Here is a 21,997-nt window from a genome sequence, read left to right on the forward strand (position 1 = left end):
ATGTACACATTTTTAAATCGGACTTTTAAAAATTTATCACCGAGAACTGAAAACAACTTGAATAATTACTCCTCCAAGAATATAAAGAGCATACTTATCTTTAGCATGGGGAATCTGTACAAAAGAGCACACTTATCTTTAGCGTGGGGAATCTGTACAAAGAAATGTGTAGACATTTATGGATTGAGGTGGACAGAATAACGGTTTACAGCCGATGTTTGCAGCTACTGGGTAAAGGGAAAATCAAACAATGTGATGAAGTTCACATGGAACAGTAACAACGTAGCTGGCTCTACATTCAGAGTAAGTGTTAGTGTTTTGCATATAGAAATTAATGATATTTTGTGAACTTTTTGTGAATAGTGCAAACAGCCATAAAATACAGACTTTCATATCTCTAAGAATGACACTCAGCAAATTTTACCTTGTAGGTCCCAGAAGAATCTCTGTACTTCTTGTCCTATTGAACTAGTGGCATTTCAGGGAAGATTCTAGAAAATGATGAAACAGAGAATATGTGACATCTGTCTTTTCTAATAAAAGTCAAATTCCCATTTGATTCAGGAAAAAGTGACCAGTAAAATGATTTAAATAATTAAAATGTCTATTTGATATTATAAATTCATTTTGTAACAAAAATCAAAGTCTTAATACACAATTCAAAAAACAGATTTTACACTATGTTTATGTAATCAAAACCAAGAAATTTAACCTAGCGCTAAGGATATTTACACAGCAAAACCAGAAACCAGTAAGAACTATTGCAAGAAAATGACCTGGTGATATGTCTTTGGTCACGAAGCATAATGACGGTAGAACAAACATACTCTTATACATAAGAAGGGAGTTTCCAGCCCCACCAAAAGAAAAGCAGGGGGCTGCTTTCCTTGGGCATGTAGAATTCATGATGAGGCTCTGAGCTCACAGGCTCCCCTTGTGGCCCAGCTCTTGGTAGGGGTGGTCTAGAGGAGGAGGCCCCTGTCCACAGGGTCCTCTCCAGCAGTGAAGAATACAACCGGGGCATTCCCCACCACTGCCTGTTGTTCAAGATATGGAATATATATAGTGGGGAATGGTGATAGTGGGAATGATTTAAGATTGACAAGGATATTGGAGACAACAGCAATATACTATGGGTTCTCAATATTTAGCTTCTTTCAATGCGCAGCTACGGATACTGGTGTAATTTCCATGTACAGCAGTCAGTACAGAACATGGATTAGGCACCACTGGATGCATATCCTGGACTACTTTATTGACGGCTCTCAGGTTTTGAAGAAATTGATATTTGTTGAAGCATGGCTTCTTTACAAGCAGGGTAAGGGTATTGCCTGGGTATCTTCAAGGATGGATCAGTTCACTTTTCAGAAATTTTTGCAAGACATGCTGTATTCTGTCTAAAGCTTCCTTTATTAATAGGTACTAGTTGTTTTCAGATTTTTAAAATTTGTTTGGTTTTCTTTCCCCAGGCACGGTAGCTCCTTCTTTTATTTCTATACGCACTGGCTGTGCATTCTTTGCCTTTCCTGGGATCCCACCTGCCCATTCACAATTACTCATTCTCTCACAGACTTCTGGGAAAAAGGGAGCTGCTTCTTTTTTCTTAGGTGAAGTGAGTAACATCTGTAGTTGCATTGCTTGCTCTAGAAGGACCTATAGACATAGTTGTTTCTCTCAGGAGAAAGTTACATCAGCATTTAATTTGCATAACAGGTCTTCTCCCAGCAAAGAGATTGGGCATTTTGGCTTAAGGAGAAACCTATGCCTTAGTTCCAGATTTCCTAATTTGCATTCCAAAGGTTGTAGAAAAGCCTTTTGTTGCATTCCTCGTGCAACTCCTATCACAGGTAATGTTATTTTGGTCCAACAATGCAATGAAGAAACTGCATCAACCAATGGGCAAAACAACCAGCCAGTAACAAAATGGCAGGATCAAATTCACACATAACAATATTAACATTAATTTAAACAGCCTAAATGCCCCAATCAGAAGACACAGACTGGCAAATTGGATAAAAAGTCAAGACACATTGGTGTGCTCTATTCAGGAGACCTATCTCACATGCAAAGACACACACAGACTCAAAGTAAGGGATGGAAGATTTACCAAGCAAATGGAGAGGAAAAAAAAAGCAGGGTTGCAATCCTAGTCTCTGATAAAGCAGACTTTAAACCAACAAAAATCAAAAGAGACAAAGAAGGGCATTACATAATGGTAAAAATATCAATGCAACAAGAAGAGCTAACTATCCTAAATATATATTCACCCAATACGGGAACACCCAGATACATAAAGCAAGTTCTTCAGAAACTACAAAGAGACTTAGACTACCACACAATAATGGTGGGAGACTTTAACACTCCACTGTCAGTATTAGACCGATCAACAAGACAGAAAATCAACAAGGATATCCAGGACTTGAATGCAAATCCGGATCAAGTGGACCTAAAAGACATCTACGGAACTCTCCACCACAGATCCACAGAATACACATTCTTCTCAGCACCACATTGCACTTACTCTAAAATTGAACACATAATCGAAGTAAATCACTCCTCAGCAAATGCAAAAGAACAGAAATAAAAACAATCTCTCAGACCACAGTGCAATCAAATTAGAACTCAGGATTAAGAAACTAACTCAAAACCACACAACTAATGGAAACTGAACAACTTGCTCCTGAATGACGACTGGATAAACAATGAGATGAAGGCAGAAGCAAAGAAGTTCTACAAAAATTATGAGATTGAAGACACAATGTACTAGACTCTCTGGGACACATTTAAAGCAGTGTCTAGAGGAAAATTTATAGCAATAAATGCCCATTTATTGGGCATTTGACACCCTATCGGCAAAATTGAAAGAGCTAGAGGAGCAAAACAAAACAAAATCCAAAAGATAGCAGAAGACGAGAAATAACTAAGGTAAGGACAGAACTGAAGGAGATAGAGACACAAAAAACACCTACAAAAAAAATCAATAAATCCAGGAGCTTGTTTTTCCAAAAGGTTAACAAAATAGACAGACTACTAGCCAGACTAATTACAAGAATAGAGAAAAGAATCCAATGGATGCAATAAAAAATGATTAAGGAGATGTCACCACCAATTCCACAGAAACACAAACTACCATCAGAGATTACTACAAACAAGTCTATGCACATAAACTAGTAAATCTGGAAGAAATGGATAAATTTCTGGACACTTACACCCTCCCAAGACTAAGCCAGGAAGAAGTGGATTCCCTGAATAGACCAATAACAAGGTCTGAAGTTGGGGCAGCAAGTAACAGCCTACCAACCAAAAAATGACCAGGTCCAGACTGGATTACAGCCAAATTCTACTGGACATACTAAGAGGAGCATGTACCATTCATTCTGAAACTTTTCCAAACAATACAAAAAGAGGGAATCCTCCCTAACTCTTTCTATAAGACCAACATCATCCTGATACCAAAACAGAGCAGAGACACAACCAAAAAGAAAATTTCAGGCCAATATCCATGATGAACATTGATGCAAAAATCTTCAATAAAATACTGCAAACTGAATCCAACAGCACATCAAAAAGCTTATCCATCATGATCAAGTAGACTTCATCCCAGGGGCCTACATACCAAGGCTGGTTCAACATACATAAATCTATGAATGTAATCCACCACATTAACAGAACCAAAGACAAAAACCACATGATTATCTAGACAGATGCAGAGAAGGCCTTCAACAAAATTCAACAGCTCTTCATGCTAAAAACCCTCAATAAACTGGGTATCAATGGAACGTATCTCAAAATAATACAAGCTATTTATGACAAACCCACAGCCAATATCATACTGAACGGGCAAAAACTGGAAGCATTCCCTTTGAAAACTGGCACTAGATAAGGATGCCCTCTCTCACCACTCCTATTCAATACAGTATTAGAAGTTCTAGCCAGAGCAATCAGGCAACAAAAATTAATAAAGGGGTGAAGGACATGAACAGGCACTTTTATAAAGTAGACATTTATGAGGCCAATGAACATATGAAAAAATTCTCATCAGCACTGGTCATTAGAGAAATGAAAATCAAAACCACATTGAGATATCATCTCATGCCAGTTAGAATGGCGATCATTAAAAAATCTGGAGACAGCTGGGCGCGGTGGCTCACGCCTGTAATCCCAGCACTTTGGGAGGCTGAGGCGGGTGGATCACGAGGTCAAGAGATTGAGACCATCCTGGTCAACATGGTGAAACCCCGTCTTTACTAAAAACACAAAAAATTAGGTGGGCACGGTGGCGCGTGCCTGTAATCCCAGCTACTCAGGAGGCTGAGGTGGGGGAATTGCCTGAACCCAGGAGGCGGAGGTTGCGGTGAGCCAAGATTGCACCATTGCACTCCAGCCTGGGTAACAAGAGCGAAACTCCGTCTCAAAAAAAAAAAAAAAATCTGGAGACAACAGATGGTGGAGAGGATGTGGAGAAATAGGAATGCTTTTACACTACTGGTGGGAGTGTAAATTAGTTCAACCATGTGGAAGACAGTGTGGCAATTCCTCAAGGATCTAGAAATAGAAATTCCATTTAACCCAGCAATCCTATTACTGGGTATATACCCAAAGGATTATAAATTGTTCTATAATAAAGACACATGCACACATATGTTCATTATGGCACTGTTTACAATAGCAAAGATCTGGAACCAACCCAAATGCCCATGAATGATAGACTGGACAAAGAAAATGTGAAACATATACACCACGGAATACTATGCAGCCACAAAAAAAGGATGAAATCATGTCCTTTGTAGTGACATAGATGAATCTAGAAACTATCATTCTCAGGAAACTGATGCAAGAACAGAAAACCAAACACTGCATGTTCTCATTCACAGGTGGGTATTGAACAATGAGAACACATGGGCACAGGGACAAGAACATCACTCACTGGCGTCTGTTGGGGGTGGGGGATAAGGGATGGACAGTGGGGTATGGGGAGGTTGGAGAGGGATAACGTTGGGAGAAATGCCTGATATAGGTGATGGGAGATGGAGACAGTAAACCACCATGACATGTGTGCACCTATACAATAACCCTGTAATATCTGCACATGGACCCCAGAACTTAAAGTACAATAAAAAAAATTATTTTGGTTATTTTTGCTTCCAAGGTGTTAAGAACTGAATAGATTGCCCAGTACCAACAGGCAATCGATTACATTGTTTCTCTATATTAATTACACCCTTGAACTTTTCCAGAAATTTTAATTGTCTCTGAGGGGTTAAGGAAAGCCCCCAGGCATCCCTTTTATGGTCACGGCTGTATCCCTATTCCACCATTTGCCATTAGGCTTTATCCCAGTCAAGTTCCTCCTTTTTCTGGACCCTTGTTCCCTATCTTTTGTCAGAGTCATCTGTTCACTTGCCTTTCTCCTTGCAATAGGCACATTGGGTGTGGTCCAGAGGCTTGCCTTGATCTTTCTGATGCCGAGGCTTCCTTGTCCATTCCATATTAATGGTTGTGGACTTCTGTGACTTTGCCTCTCTACCATGGAATGCCTTGAAGGCAATGTCCCCTAGCTTGGAAGGGGTTCTTTTTAATAAGGCTTCCTGTTTTTCTAGGTTTCTCCTTATGGCAGGGGTGCTGTGCTGAATGAGTTCTATTTATTATTATTCAGTTCTAATGTCTTTACATATTGATGTTAGTATATCTACAGAGGTTTTGTAAATGCATTCCAACAATTCAGAGGGGTTCTTATTTGATTTTCAAAGGACTGCTGAACTTTATTTAAACTTTTTTTGTTTTGGTACCCCATTTCTACAAAAATTAAAATAAATAAAAATAAAAGTGGGTAAATATTGTGAATAGGCTTTTTCCTTCAAAGATGCTATGTCGATGTCTTAAAAGCACATGAAAAGTTGCTCAACACCTGACCTTTAGACTAAAATGCAAATCTGAACCAAGTGACACTTCAAAAATCTTAAAGGAATATTTTTAAGCCAGTTTGAGGAGAGTAAATACTGTGTGTAGTTCAATTTATATGATATTGTGACAAGGTGTAATTACAGAGAGTAAAAAGTTCAGTGGTTACCAGGGGCTCCAGGAGAGGAAGGATGAATAAGTTAACAAATATTCTTTACACTGAGATTATTTTCTATGGTACTGGAATGGTATGTGAATAATACTGTTTTTTAAATACTGAACAATTTTACATCACAAAGTGTGAACACAGATGTATGCAAATTAAAAACATTAGTTAGTAGGTTGGGGAATCCCAGGAAGCAATGCAGACAAAATAATAAAAATGTGTAACACACGTATGAAAAAACCTCATGAAGGGAGTGAGTGAAAAAGAGACTAAGCAAAGTAGCTTAGGAAATAAGGGGAGATTTTAGTCTAAAACATGTGATTTGCACATGAGCGTCTTAGCTGCACACGAGCATCTTACTTGCAGACATTTTCCACTACCAGTTTGGAAACCACTATGCAAGTATTTTGGAACTCAGTGATTACACAAAGGAGCTGAACTGTTTCACTGTCAAAACTGAGAGACCCCACAAGTAGTGGAAATGAAAAAACTGATTCATGAGGTACTGGATTAGATCATGTGATGCTGAGGACATTAGTAGGAATTCATGCTTAACTTTATATTACAATCAAATGTAGAAATATATGTGCATGCATAGATATGCATATGTATGTGTGTTAGCTCTCTGTGTGTGCATGTGTATGTGAGTTAGTATACACATACTTATTCCACTGCCTTGTTGGCTGACAGCCTAGAATAACAGATCTCTAACAGAAATGAGAACACACACTGACCAAATCTTTGTTTCTAATACCATGCACAAAAACAAGAAACTGTGATTCCTTGACAAATAGTCAATACCTGGCGTGAGCAGGGAAACAACACAATAACCCTGGAACACCCTGAAGTGCTACAAAGTAAAATCATGCTGAAGAACAACAGAACCAACCAACCAAACAAACAAACATAATCAAACAGTAATGATGCTGGCAATTCCAAATGGTATAGGAGCCAACGGAAAGGCTTTCCAGTGACCAACCCTGAAACAATCTAAGCAGCAAAGTAAATTAATTAGCATAAGTATAGCTTACAATACTTATCTATAATTTTATGTAATATCCCATATGATAAAAATAATTGATTAAAAATATACAATAAATGATGGAGAATAAATTGCCTATGGAAAAGAAATACAAATGATATGTCTACAAGCATTGCCAATAAAATTTAAAGCATAATTTCTCACTTGTTAAGTATGTTTTGAAGTTAGCGACTTTAAAATAAAAGCACAACATGGAAAGGGGGAAATACATTCATTAGTACATACAATTGGCAGAATGGCACATATCCTCTGTGGTCTTCATCACCTAAACCCTGATGTCTAAATATGATCTGGTGTCCTGGCTGGAATCCTGGAACAGAAAACTGACATTAAGGCAAAAATATACAATTAATGCGTACTTGTTACATGAAGGAAAATGTATAACCATGGTGTGATAATTGTGAAAAATGTGCTACACAGTAATGTTAGAAGTTAATAATAAAGAAGACCCTGTGCTGGATGGATATACATACAGTCTGCATAGTGACTTCCAATAGACTAAACAGACTAAAATAGAAAAGTTCCATTTTTTCTTAATCCACTGTCAAGATTAATAACCAAATATTGCCTATCTTACCACATATGCACCACATATGTTCCATCCTCTTTTTTATCCTGGTGAATGTTACTATAACATTTAATTTGCTTTTTGTCATTCTCTCATTCTTCTTTATTTTCTTTATTTGCATTTCTAAATAATATACTTTTCAGTATTTTTCTTCAAAGTTAGATAAATATGTGTATAAGTTCATGTATAATGTTAGTTAAATTATAAGAAAATATAACAAATCCATATTGTGTGATACAATCTAAAAAATACCTAACAAGTTCTTTTCACAAGGGCCTGGGTCAACAAAATAAGTAAAGATGGAGAAACTGATACAGATTGGACAGGACCTGATGTGGCAGGTAGGTTCTAAGATGCTTCCCAACGACCCACAACTCTCGATAATGCAAAACCCTATTCTAATACTTCCCCTGTGAGGATTAGACATGCTAAACCACATGTATAAACAAACAAAAAAGTGGCAAAATATGTGGAACAATGGTTTGTAAGATCATATCAAACAAGGACAGTGACATCTGAGACATACAAGACAGTGGCATGAGCCCTACCACTGCCTCAAGATACTGCTTGGGAAAGTTTCCACCCTGAAGTGAGTCATGGGCTTTTGAAGATACTCTGAGTTTTGAAGTTAAGAAGATGGAACTGAGAGGTGAGAACAGATTGGCTGAATTTCATGAAGCCATTCTCCACATCCAGTGGTAAAAATGGAAGAGAACATTCAAGCCAGCATCCAGGCTAGGCTATTATACAGGCTAGGCTATCTATTTCTGCATAATAAAGTATAACATGTTAGATGGCTCAAAACCACACACACACATTACAACTTCTCTGGATCATGAATCCAGATGTAGACCATGGCCAAGGATGAGGTCTCAAGTGAAGGTTCAGCTGGGGAACTGAGATGAAGCTCATGTGATTGATGTTAGGAGTTGAGGCTCTGTGCTAGATGAGATGACTTCACTGGCAAACTATTCAATCCTGAAAACAATTAATAACAATCTATCACAAATTTTTCAAGGAAACTTAAACAACAATGACAAAAGTGGAGAACAGATCACTTTCCAATGTATACTTTTAGTAAGTTTATATGATACTAAAACTAAAGTAAGACATTGCAAGGAAGAAAAATTAAGATCCATATGTTTTATAACTATTGAAACAACTATTCTCAAGGAATTGTCAAGGAAGTGTCAGCAAAAGAAGTCAGCAAATGTGAAAAGAATTATACACCATCACTAAGGGTATTTGGGTCAGAAATGCAAATTTGGTTCAACACACAAAATAATTAGTGTAATGCCCAAATATAAAAGCCATATGATCATTTCAAAAGATGCAAAAAATTCACTTGAAAAATTCAAAATCCATTTATGATAACAATACAAAGCAAATTAAGCCTATAAGAAAACATTCTTTAAAGGGCATTCATGAAAACCTCACATATCATCATAATTTATCTGAAAGTCTCTATTTTTTCCATAAGATTAGAAAAAAGACAAAGATGTGTACTCTTGACACTTGTTTTCAACATTGTACAGTAGGATGTAAACAGGGTAAACAGTCAGTAAAAATAAACACAAGGCCAGGGATGGCCTGGTAATCCCAGCACTTTGAGAGGCTGAGGCGGGCAGATCACAAGGTCAGGAGTTCAAGACCAGACTAACCACCATGGTGAAACCCTGTCTCTACTAAAAATACACTAATTAGCCAGGCATGATAGTGAGTGCCTGTAATCCCAGCTACTCAGGAGGCTGAGGTGTGAGAATTGCTTGAACCTGGGAGGAGGAGGCTGCAGTGAGCCAAGATTGCAACACTGCACTCCAGCCTGGGCAACAGAGTGAGACTCCATCTCAAAAAGCAAGCAAACAAACAAACGAACAAACCACACACAAGGTGTAATATTGCTAGGTGGCAATATTTTTCAAATTCTATAATTTATAATTCAAATTGCATTACATATAGATGTAATGCAATCTCTTTAAAAATAGAAGGTGACTTTTTTTTCTAACTTGGCAAGCTGATTCTAAAATTAATGTAAAATGTAATACCACCAGAAAATTTTGAAATGAAAAGCAGAGTTCACAAAATAGACTCATGTATTCCAATTTCAAAAGTTTACTACAAAGAAATCATAATCAAGATTTGTGTTACTAGTATAAACACAGACTTACCAACAACAACAACAAAAAGAACTGAATTCCAAAAATTAACCTTTTCTTTTGTGGTCAAATGATATTACAAGATTGCTAACTCAATTCAATATGGAAAACAGGTTTCCATCAAATGTCGCTAGGACAACTGAGTACCGACAATCAAGCTGAACGTCTCTCACATACCATATACCTACTGGAATCAAAATGATCCAAATATAGGAGCTAAACAGAACAAACCCACAGAAGATAATATGTGAATACATATTTGTTGTCTTAAGTGAAACAATAATTTCTGTATTTCTAAGACATGACAGCTAAAGTCCAAGAATAGTTCAGTAATAAACATGGGCCGGACATGGTGGCGCACGCCTGTAATCCCAGAACACTGGGAGGCCGAGGCAGGTGGGTCATCTGAGGTCAGAAGTTTGAGAACAGCCTGGCCTACATGGTGAAACCCCATCTCTACTAAGAATACAAAAACTAGCCAGGTGTGGTGGTGGGCGCCTGTAATCCCAGCAACTCACTGGGCTGAGGCAGGAGAATCACCTGAATCCAGGAGGCAAAGGTTGCAGTGAGCCAAAATCACACCACTGCACTCCATCCTGGGTGACAAAGTGAGACCGTCTCAAAACAGACAAAGAAACAAACAAAAATATGAATATATTTAACTTCATAGAATTCAAATCGTTTGGAATTCAGAGTACTTCACTAAAAGTAAAAAGATAAAACAATGTATAGAAGAAAACCTTTGCAGTCACAGCAGAAAAGGGTCGATTATCCACAAAATATAAAAGTATTTTACAGCTAAAAAATACTAAGATAAATATCACAATCAAATTGGTAAATTATTTGAATAGATATTTCTCTGAAGATACTACTGTCATGTCTAATTACCACATGATGTGAGGCCTAAGTCTTTTGCATTAGGAAAATGCAAATCTAAACAACCATGAGATAGATACACTTTACAAATCTAAAGGACATGTTGCGAAAAAAAAGCAAAATACAAAAATGCGAAATACTGTGTGTAATTCTAGTTTTGTGACACTCTGGAAAGTGAAATAGCATAGAGACAATAAAATGTTTGGCATTCACCAGGGGCTTGGAAGAGAGGCAGGTCAAACTGGTGAGGCACAGCAGATTTCCTCTTGGAAGTGAAATTACTGTAGTATCATACTGTAATGATAAATACATTATTATATTTCACAAATCCTAAATAACTTTATAATACAAATAAGCAAATTAAAAACCTTATATGGTAGGTAGGAGATAGTATGGGACTATGCACATAATATAACTGTGTAACACATCAGTGAAATAACCTCACTGAAGGAAGGGAGGGGGAAAAGCAGCTGGCCCAAGTAACTTAGCAAATAAGTGGATTTTCTGAGTCTAGAGTAAACATTTATCCTTAAGTACTTTAGTTGGTCAAGTTGTTTTCTCAAGGGAGTATACATTTCCAATTCTGAAACCACTATACATGTCTTTTGAATTACGTGATTAAATAACAGAACCATTTTATCACTGTTAGGGTGGTAGGCTGCATACAAGTAAGCGAGAATAGATGCACTGATTCATGTGGTACCAGATTACATCATGCAGTGCTGGAGCATTATAAGGGATTCATGTTTCACTTACTAAAGATACATACAGAAACATGGTAAAATATTTATATATATGTGTGTATGTGTGTGCATATACATGTATACATACGTATATATATGAATCAGTATACGCAGATTTATTTGCTCTGCCAGCAGGCAAGGTCATGAAGACAGATGCTACAGGAGCGATCCAGGCCCATGTCTCCATTTGTAATTCAATTTTCCAATAAAAAGAACTAGCGCTCTGTGGAAAAAGAAAAAAAGTTAATACTAGGCTTGTGAAGGAATCAGTACAATTAGCCTGAGCCCTAGTAATGCCAGAAAAAAATAAAATGCCAAACAATGATGCAAACAGCTAAACAAGCACATAGCAACATCAAAGCTTAATGATGGTGGCATTTCGAAATTGACAGAGGATCCAACAGCCAACACTGCAACAATTTAAACAATCAAATAAATGAAGTAATAGGAGAGTGGAATAAATATCCATGTTTGGTTCTCACCTAACAATGACTGAATAAATATAGTAATTATTAAAGGAGAACAGACACATGTTCATGGTGAAAGTTCCAAATAAGTTTTGTAGAAATTCTACCCATAATGCTTTGTTTTTGGTTTTGTTTCAAGATGGAAGACTTGAGGCTTTGTAAGTGCACCTCCCTGCTCGGAAACAGAAAAATCGTGTGTAGATTTACACTGTAAACTTGTATCCAACAAACACAGGAACTCAACAGAAAAAGTGAAAGAAACTTGGGATAATTTGAAAGGAGCAGCAGGCAGCAACCTGCACCGTGTGTCAGATGGGAAACTGAGTCTTCAGAGTGCAAAAGCGGGAGACTATCTCCTGATACACCTCCCACTGGGGAGCCAGGCAATTCAGGCCATGGGGAAGCACCTTAACCCCACCCAGCACTGGAGCTGACTTAAGAGAGGTGGGGAGCATGAATGAAGGAGTGGCACCTGGATGTGCTGTGTGTGCACTCCCAGGCCCCAGCAGGACAGAAGGACGATATTTCTGACACTAATTCATAGGGGAACCTTGTAGAGGCAGTGATCACACATTGAAAGAAGCTCCCAACTGAGATATGAAATCCAATATGGAACAGGGGGTGAACCCTACGACCAGAACCAAGGAGCAAGCAGGAAGTGTTCTTTTGCCAGAGTTATGGGAGCTGGGTACTCCCACTTCACATGCCAAATCAAGGGGTGTGCAGCCTCAGAGCTACTGTTTCAGATTCAGTCTCCAGTGGTAAGTCTTGTGGTTTGTCTTCTGAGCCTGGACTGCCTGGACCTAGCTGGCTGTTGTGGCTTTTTGCCATCAGAAGTCTGCATGTGTGAGACCTGCTGTGTCAAGGTCGTGGGAACTGACCTGCCACTTGCTACCCATCCCTCCATGAACAGACTCTCATGAAGCAGAGGGTGTTCTCCTTCTCCCTGGAATGTTATCGTAGACTAGTGGCCAGGAAACTATAAACCAACCTCCATTGGGGCTGCTGCGTGTGCCCACACTCGGGGAGCTAGAGTGTGGACTTTCCTGACTTCCCTCCCAGCTTTCCCCCTCTACCTGCCCTAGTAGTAGAACAGGAACAGGGACGTTTAGGAGTTCCATGTCCCTGTTCATCATCACCTGAGTACTTCCCCTGGGTAACAAAGGCTAAGCATAAATCCCACCACCATGACTGCAGCTGGCTCTTTCCTGCAAGCACTGCATCCTGGCCCGAGGTCAACAAACAGTCCATTACAACATCTGCTGGCACACCAATGTGGCACTGGTATAAACATAGACATAGATTCCAATGGAACAGAATAGAGACCCCAGAAATGAAGCCAAATACTTATAATCAACTGATATTCAACAGAGCAGACAAAAACATACACTGAGGAACAAACACCCTACTCAATAAAAGGTGCTGGGAAAATAAGAGAGCCACATGCAAAAGAATGAAATTGGATCCTCATCTCTCACCATATACAAAAATTAACTCAAGATGGATTAAAGACTCAGATGTGAGACGTGAAACCAGAAAATCCTAGAACAAAAACTAGAAAAAAAATTGTCTGAACGCTGGCCTGGGCAAAGAATGCATTTGACTAAAACTCCAAAAGTAATTGCAATGTAAGATAATAACTAAAGGGACTTAATTAAACTGAAAGGTTTCTTCGTAGCAAAAGAAATAACAGAGTAAAAAGACAACCTACAGAATGGGAGAAAATATTTAAAAACTATACATCCAACAAAGGACTAATCAAGAATCTACAAGAAACACAAACAAATCAGCAAGAAAAAAATGAATAATCCCATTAAAAAGTGAGAAAATGACATGAACAGATTGTTTCCAAAATATATACAAATGGGCAAAAAACACAGGAAAACAGTTCTACATGAATAAGCATCTCGGATGCAAATGAAAACCACAGTGAGATATCACCCTACCTACTCAGAATGGCCATTATTAAAGTCAATAAATGATAGATATTGGTGTGGATAAGGTGAAAAGGGAATGCTTATACACCTTTAGGTGGGGAATATAAATTAGTACAAACTGTATGGAAAACAGTGTGGAGATTTTTCAATCAACTAAAAGCAGGTCAAACATTGAATCCAGCAATCCCACTACTGGGTATTGACCCAGATGAAAAGAAAGTCATTCAATCAAAAATACATCTGTACTTCTAGGTGTACAATTGCAAAAATATGAAAAAATATGAAACCAGTTGGAGTGCCCACCAACTAATTAGTGGATAAAGAAAATGTGGTATTTATACCACAGAATACTACTCACTCATAGAAAAGAACAAAATATGTCTTTTGTAGCAATTTTGATGAAACTGGAGGTCATTATCATAAGTGAAGTAACTCAGGAACAGAAAACCAAATACTGCATGTTCTCACTTATAAGTGCGAGGTAAGCAATGGCTACGCAGGGACATACAAAGTACAATCGAGAACATTAAACATTCAGAAACGAGGAAGACTGAAAGGGGGTGAGGGATAAAAAATTAACCTATGAGGTAATATTTAGATTATTCATGTGATGGGTACACTAAAATCCCAAACTTTACCACTATGCCAATCATTCACATAACCAAAAACCACTTCAAACTATAAAGCTACTGAAATTTTTAAAAATGTACCCCCAAAAAACAGTGCAGCATGATTAACTACTTTTTAAGTGTGTGTTGTATATGATGACTGTTTTTTTTCCTATACATACAACATGAAAAAAGGGAAAAATTATATTTAAAATTAAAGAAGAAATTTGTTAGAAACTACTTCATCCAGGTGATCAAATTAATATTGACACTGATAAAGTCTGTTGATAGACTGTGCCCTGGATAACATGGGATGAGAATGGCACTTTTCATCTGTGATCTTCCTCCATGAAACCCACAAATTCAGTCTCATCATGAGAGAAACACCAGAGAAATCCCAAATTAGAAATGTCAATGATATCAAAAACAAGGAAACTGAGAAACTTAAAGACATGGTATCTATATGTGATAATGTGTACTGGATGAAATTCTAAAACATAAACAACATTAAATGAAAACTAGGAAATCTGAAGAAAGCGTGTATAGTACTTAATGATAACACATGATATTTTTTGGTTAATTTTGACAAATGTCCTACATTAATGTACCAGGTAAATAACAAGGGACGCTGTGAGTGGAGTATGTGGAAACTCTTTACCCTATTTGTAATTACTCTGCAAATGTAAAACTATTCTTTTAAAAAATGTGTTGTTTGTTTTTTAAGACAGGGTCTCACTGTCACCCAGGCTGGAGTGTAGTGGCATGATCTTGGCTCACTGCAACTTCTCCCTCTTTTCAAGTTACTCTCTGCCTCAGCCTCCCGAGTAGCTGGGACTACAGGAATGTAAGACTACGGCCAGCTATTATTTGTATGTTTAGTAGAGACGGGGTTTCACCATATTGGCCAGGCTGCTCTTGAACTCCTGACCTCAAGTGATCTGCCCACCTCAGCCTCCCAAAGTGCTGGAATTACAGGCATGAGCCACAATACCCAGCCTAAAAAATGTCTTTTTTTAAAATAATGTCACTTGCAAGCTTAAGAAAACTGATGATTAGCAAAATTGTTGATACCTCCTTGGTGTATCTCCTTAACTTCACAGTTTGCCTTAACCGCTAAACTTAACTATATTGTGAATTCTTTGCCATTCCATATTTTTAAAAATTACTTTTCTTCTTGAGTTTTTAATTTGTAAGTATCACTTTTTAGGTCTTTTTTGTCTTCAAATTTAGGTGACTGTGTCTAATTCATCCATATGCCTAGCATAAGCATGAGAAACAATCAAACAAAATCATATTGTGGGACATTCTATAAAATATCTGAACAGTACTTTTCAAAAGGTCAAGGTCACAAAAAAATAAGTGAGACGAAGAGAGTACCTGATTCATACAGGAGAATACCTGATGTGTCAAGCAGACATTAAGTTGGTGTCCAATTGTTATCCCCACCTTCTCCTATCTATTCTGATCTCACTCCAGTGAGTATAAGCAGAAAATGTGACTTGCTTTGAAACAATACAGTAGTACAAAGATGTGGAAATGTCGCTTAGATTCATACATCAAATACATTACATATGATTATGATATTCTTGCCAGAAATCTCTTTCCCTTGATGGATTTTATGAATCATTTTCATGTAAGAAAAGCCCACTTGGCAAAGCACTTTATTCACTCCATTGTCAATAGTCAGGAAGGAAGGTTTTTTTTGTGCAGCAGACTGTTTTACAGTTGGAAATATTATATTTAAAATTAACCCAAGTCACTTTTCAAACAAAACTATATTGCTTCACAGGTATTATAAAAATCTTCTAACAACAACATAATCTTAATTCTATTCTCTTTTCCTTTATCTTATTGCTGGCATCTATTTCACACACACACACACACGAAAATGTGCATGTCTGTACATATATACATATAAATAAAAATAAGATACATAGACACATTTAATCTAATAATTTTTCCTATTATTTCCAAGAAATTATTTTCTGATAATAAATTAAGGATATAAAATATTAAACCAATAAAGTTAAAATCATAAATAACTAATATAAAAAATGAAAGATGGAATAACATGAAATGCTTAGTGAAAACCACAAAAGGCAGAAAATGAATGGAAGATGAAGTAGGAAGAAATAACAAGGACAACAAGTAGAAAACAGTCAAAAATATGGTAAATATTAATCCAACTATATCAATTATCACTTTGAATGTTTATGGTTTAACTGCACTAATTAAAGACACAACTTGACAAAGTGAATTAAAAAAAGACACAACACAAGATTTGTTACCTGTAAGAAACCCAACTTAGAGACAAAAGTAAATGAACAAAATATATGATGTCAACTCTAATCAGAGTAAACAAGAGGAGCTACATTAATTACAGGCAGAGCAGACTTCAAAGCAAGGAAAGCTATCAGGAATAAAGGCGGGTGTTACATAGAGATGAACAGCCACTCTTCCAACAAAATGTCACAATTCTTAAAGCCTAAGAGCCTGACAACAGAAGGTAAACTAAAGGAGGCAGAAATCAACAGAACCACAAAGAAAAAGATGAATTCAGCAATTCAGCTTTATAGCTGGAAACATTAACACCCTACATCAGATACAGAGAGGCAGGAGGCAAAAGCTGAACTCAACAGCACCAACAAGCAACTGGGCATAACTGATACCTACAATCTACTCTCAGCTACTGCAGATGACACATTCTTCTTAAGCTCACATGGAATATTCAGCAAAATGTACCACATTCAGGGACACACATACCCTATCAATTTTAAAAAATGGAAATCATACAGTGTCAGCTCTCACACAACAGTGGATTTCACAGAAATCAAAGGATAACTGGAAGGATAACTGAAAATCCCAAAATGCATAAAAATTAAACAAGACAGCCTCAGAGAAAATTTTTAAAGATTTTTTTCAACTAAATAAAAATAAGAACAGAATTTATCAAAATTTGTGGAATGAAAGGAAAACAGAGCATATAGGGAAACGTATAGCATTTGGAACGTAGAGCATTTCCAAATGTAAACCTTTGGAATCTAGAAAAAGAAGAATATATTAAACCAAAGTCAGTAAAAGAAAAGCTATAACCTTGTTAGAAGAGTAAAACAAAGTAAAAGTTAGAGCAACTGGATTTTTCAAACGTATTATCTTAATAGTTCTTAGAACACAGAAGCATCCAAAATTAACAGGGCAAACGAAGCACCCCAAACACCCCCCCTTAAGGGCAGGCAGCAATGACACCCTCACAAAGGGGAACCCTCCCGCCTTCAGAAACGATGAGTCTCGGGCCACTAAGGCCAGGCAGTTTCACTTGCTCTGATGTCATGCTATACATTTTAGAATTGCTAAATAATAGATTTTTAATGTTGGTCTGCTGGTGAGTTGATGCATGTGTTAATTAGCTTGATTTGAACATTCCGCAATGAATACAAGAATCAAAACATCACATTGTAATCCATAAATATACCCAGTGTCCATTAAAAATAAATGGGTTGGTGCATTCTTTACGAATTATTCACAAATAGAAAATTTAGGAAAATATTATTGCTACGTACATAACATAAAAGCGTACATGTGAGAGAGAGAGAGAAAAAAAAGCATAAAAATTTACGTTACAGTCTGGAAAACACGGGAAAATGCTGAGGTCTGTAGAATAAACTTGGATGACGACCCTGGCAGGCGCCGTCTCAGGAACCTGCGCGCGTTCGCGGAGAAGTGAACCCTGCAAACAGCCACCCTCACCCCCGTCATCCTCGCTCTCCGCCTGCGGCCCTCACGCCCCCGCGTGCCTGGCTCCCGCCCCTCGGCCCGGCTTGCGCAGCAGCCTGGGGCCCCTCACTGCGCAGCTGCGACCCCCGCACCCGCACTTCCGGCCAGGCGGCTCCCGGCCCCCCAGATGTGGGAGCCAAGTGGAGAGGAGCCGGCAGCTGCGAGTTTTTTGGTCCGTGGATCCCACCTATACCTGCAAAAGGGCGGAGGGATCAAAAACCTATACTGGCGCGGAAGTGAGGGTCGAGCCATGCTGAAAAGAAGGCGAACAAGGGCATCCAAGCTCCATGAGCTCTCCAGTCAGGCAGCCAGGGGTCCTCTCTGCCCTTCTCCACCCTCCTTTCTCCCAGACCATGCCCCACTGCTGGAGCCCAGGAGCCTCCCCAGTGGACAGGGCGCACTCACTCCTCACCGTCCTCCCCACAGGCTGAGCTCATGGGCTGGGGTAGCATCTCAGGGAACCAGACCCAGACATTCAAAGCCCTACCTACAGAATGCAGTCTTGAGGAAGCGACCCTGTCTGCCTCCCCTGCCCAGTCCCTCCATGTCTGCCCTTCCTGCTCGATCTCCTCACCTGTCACTCACCCCAACAGTCCTTTCAATCCACCGCCCTCTTCTCACGCTCAACACACTCTTTCCTCTCCCATTCTCCCCCCTGCCCGCTGGACCCACTGTCCCTCTCTCTCCAGAGCCTTCTCCATTGCTCCTCCTCCTGGAGGCTTCCCATATCCGTCTCATCCCAGGCCTGAAACCTGTCCTCTCAGTTCCCAAGGGGAACTCTTCCACATTATAGTCTAATTTTTGTCAAGTTTTCATAGAACATGGCAGCTTCATGTTGTTCTTTGAGCTCCACACATGTAGTAGACAAATCCTACTCTGAAGATTTTCTGGTAATCTAAAACGGCACAAGCATAAATCACTTTTAAAAGATTATCCGATAAAAGAAAATAAATGTAAGTTGCAACTTTTCTACAGACCACAAGCTGAAAATATTTGCTGTGTGAAGTTGTATGTGCAAAGTTTTAGAGTAGCTTTCCTTTTTTAACTGAAAAGGCAATTCTGGTATTTACTCATTAAAGAATAAGAGAAGAATACATACTTATATTACGAGCCATCAGTACAAGAAAATGCCACACAGATGTTTACAAAAACTATGTAGAAGGAATCAGAGATTCAAGCCAATGTCTATAAATTTTGGAAAGGAAAAACAATCTGCTGAAGTTTATTCATGCATATTAAAGAAATAGCTGGTCTTTGTGTCCTGGAAGGAAGTCTCGATGTTCCATCTATTCAAATTAATGCTTTGTGAACCTTGCAAATTAGAACAAACTAAGCATATACAGAACCCTTTTTAAGTATTAGTTTCTAGCAAATTTTGTCTTGTGGTTCCCAGCAAACTTTCTGTTCCTCTTGTTTTCAACTAGAAATATCTCAGAGGAAATTTCTGGAAAACAGTTTATAGAGAATGGGTAACATTTCTATTTGATTTAATAAAGAGTGATTCATTAAATTATATAAATAATTGAAGGATATTTTGAAAAATGATTATGAATGATTAATTTAAATAAAGGCACTAATAATACAATAATTCAAATTTAATTCTACATGTTTATGTGATAACAATGTTCATTCATAACACAAATGTCAAAGGCCTTTCCACACTAAAACAAACATGGAACAAATATTACAAGACACGGCATGATGTGGTCATTTGTTTTTGGACAGCAAACAGAATAATTCTTTGATACATTTGATCTTTTTTTGTAGCAACATTCTGCATCACAATGTATTTATTTATTTATTTTTATTATACTTTAAGTTCTGGGGTACATGTGCAGAATGTGCAGGTTTGTTACATAACTAGGTATACACGTGCCATGGTGGTTTGCTGCACACATCAACCCATCATCTACATTAGGTATTTCTCCTAATGCTAAACCTCCCCTAGTCCCCCATCTCCTGACAGATCCTGGTGTGTGATGTTCCCCTCCCGGTGTCCATATGTTTTCATTGTTCAACTCCCACTTATGAGTGAGAACATGTGGTATTTGGTTTTCTGTTCCTGTGTTAGTCTGTTAAGAATGATAGTTTCCAGATTCACACATGTCCCTGCAAAGGACATAAACTCATCATTTTAATGGCTGCATAGTATTCCATGGTATATATGTGCCATATTTTCTTTATCCAGTCTATCATTGATGGGCATTTGGGTTGTTTCCAAGTCTCTGCTATTGTGAACAGTACTGCAATAAACATACATGTGCATGTGTCTTTATAGTAGAATGATTGATAACCCTTTGGGTATATACCCAGTAATGGGATTGCTGGGTCAAATGGTATTTCTATTTCTAGATCCTTGAGACACACTCGATCTTTCTAAGAAATAGCTGAATGCCCCAACCAACACCAGAAGTAGGGCAAGGAAATGCTGGTGTTTCCCATGCACATACCACAGTGATGGGCTCAGTTCTCTTGCATCTGCTTATGCACTGTCTTTAATGGGTATAGTCTGACCTGTGTTTGTGCAGGAGGCACTCACCAATATCTGCACCGGGTCCCTCCCTTCTCCCTGTTGCTGCTGGGGTAGAAAGTTCCCCAGGCTTCAGAAAGCAAGAAAGAAAATGAGAAGGCATGAGACTGAAGCAAATTCACTGAGAATATACTAAATTAAAACAATGGAGAGTGGTGTGGGGCAATTGCCTGCCTCACCAGGACCTGACAGAAAAACAGCCATGTTCTAAAGATCTAAGTCCTTTCTTTGTTGAGGGTACAACTTGGAATATTGGTGCAGGTGCAAGGCATCGAGGCTTTTACTCCTGTCTTCATTACAAAATAGCACAGAAGTTAATGGAATGGGTGCTACGGGAGAAATTCTTGTGTTAAAGGAACACTCTTAATAATAAGACAGTGTGGTATTTGTAATAAGACAGTGTGGTATTTGTATAGAGATAGTGAGGATGAACAAATGAAAAGAGAGCTGAAAACTGATATATATATATACACACACGCGCGCGCACACACACATATATGCAAATAATTCATAAGAAAATATTTTTGGAGGATTTTCAAGAAATATTTCAGGATATTGAGTATCCATCAGAGGAAAAGATATCTACCTATAAATGCACATTACACACAAAAACAGTTCTACATAGATCATAAACCTAAGTATAAAATATTCAATGCAAAATTGAAAACCTTAGGGAAATAAAGTCATGACCGTGAGGTAGGGTAAGAATTCCTAAACTACACCAAGAAAGTATTTGTCCTGTAAGATAAAGGTATTGTAGCAGAGTTGATGTGTGTGAAGACTCTGGAGACACACTGAATCAAGATGAAGGTTATTCTATTCCTTTCCTGTCGGGCTTTAGCTCAGACTCAGAACTACTAAGCCATGGAAGAGGTAACAGTGCCCACTGCTTGAGTTGTGAGGACTGACCTAATGATACAGAAAGTATTTAGACTAATAGTAGGTCTTTAACAAACACTGTCAGTATTTACTGACAGCTTTCTCTAAGTAATGCGAGCAGTATTATTTGAAGCAACTGAAAAATGCCTCATTATTTTATGTCACTATGAGAAAGCAAATCTATTGAAAAATGATAACTTCCTATCACTTATTTTTATTTCATATTAAAATAATTGAAAACACTGAATTAAAAACATACTGAAAATTATTACCAATGTGCAAATGTTGATATTTGTTTTATATTTGTCCGTGACTAATGTAGACACTTGTTTTATATTATACATATGATT

General features: G+C 38.0%; 1 protein-coding gene across 1 annotated transcript in view; it reads right to left on the bottom strand.

Moving 5' to 3' along the window:
* The window catches only part of LOC144576818 (uncharacterized), a 243,737-nt gene that overhangs the window by 161,869 nt on the left and 59,871 nt on the right, over positions 1–21,997 (bottom strand). Inside the window, exons 8-12 of the mRNA XM_078329133.1 lie at positions 11,541–11,675; positions 10,923–11,003; positions 8,492–8,655; positions 7,335–7,419; positions 425–491 (exon numbers count right to left, since the gene is read on the bottom strand). The gene's annotated coding sequence lies outside the window, so the exon portion shown is untranslated. The remainder of the gene's footprint in view (positions 1–424; positions 492–7,334; positions 7,420–8,491; positions 8,656–10,922; positions 11,004–11,540; positions 11,676–21,997) is intronic.

The sequence above is a fragment of the Callithrix jacchus genome, chromosome 6 (assembly GCF_049354715.1).
Source record: "Callithrix jacchus isolate 240 chromosome 6, calJac240_pri, whole genome shotgun sequence".
Taxonomy (NCBI): domain Eukaryota; kingdom Metazoa; phylum Chordata; class Mammalia; order Primates; family Cebidae; genus Callithrix; species Callithrix jacchus.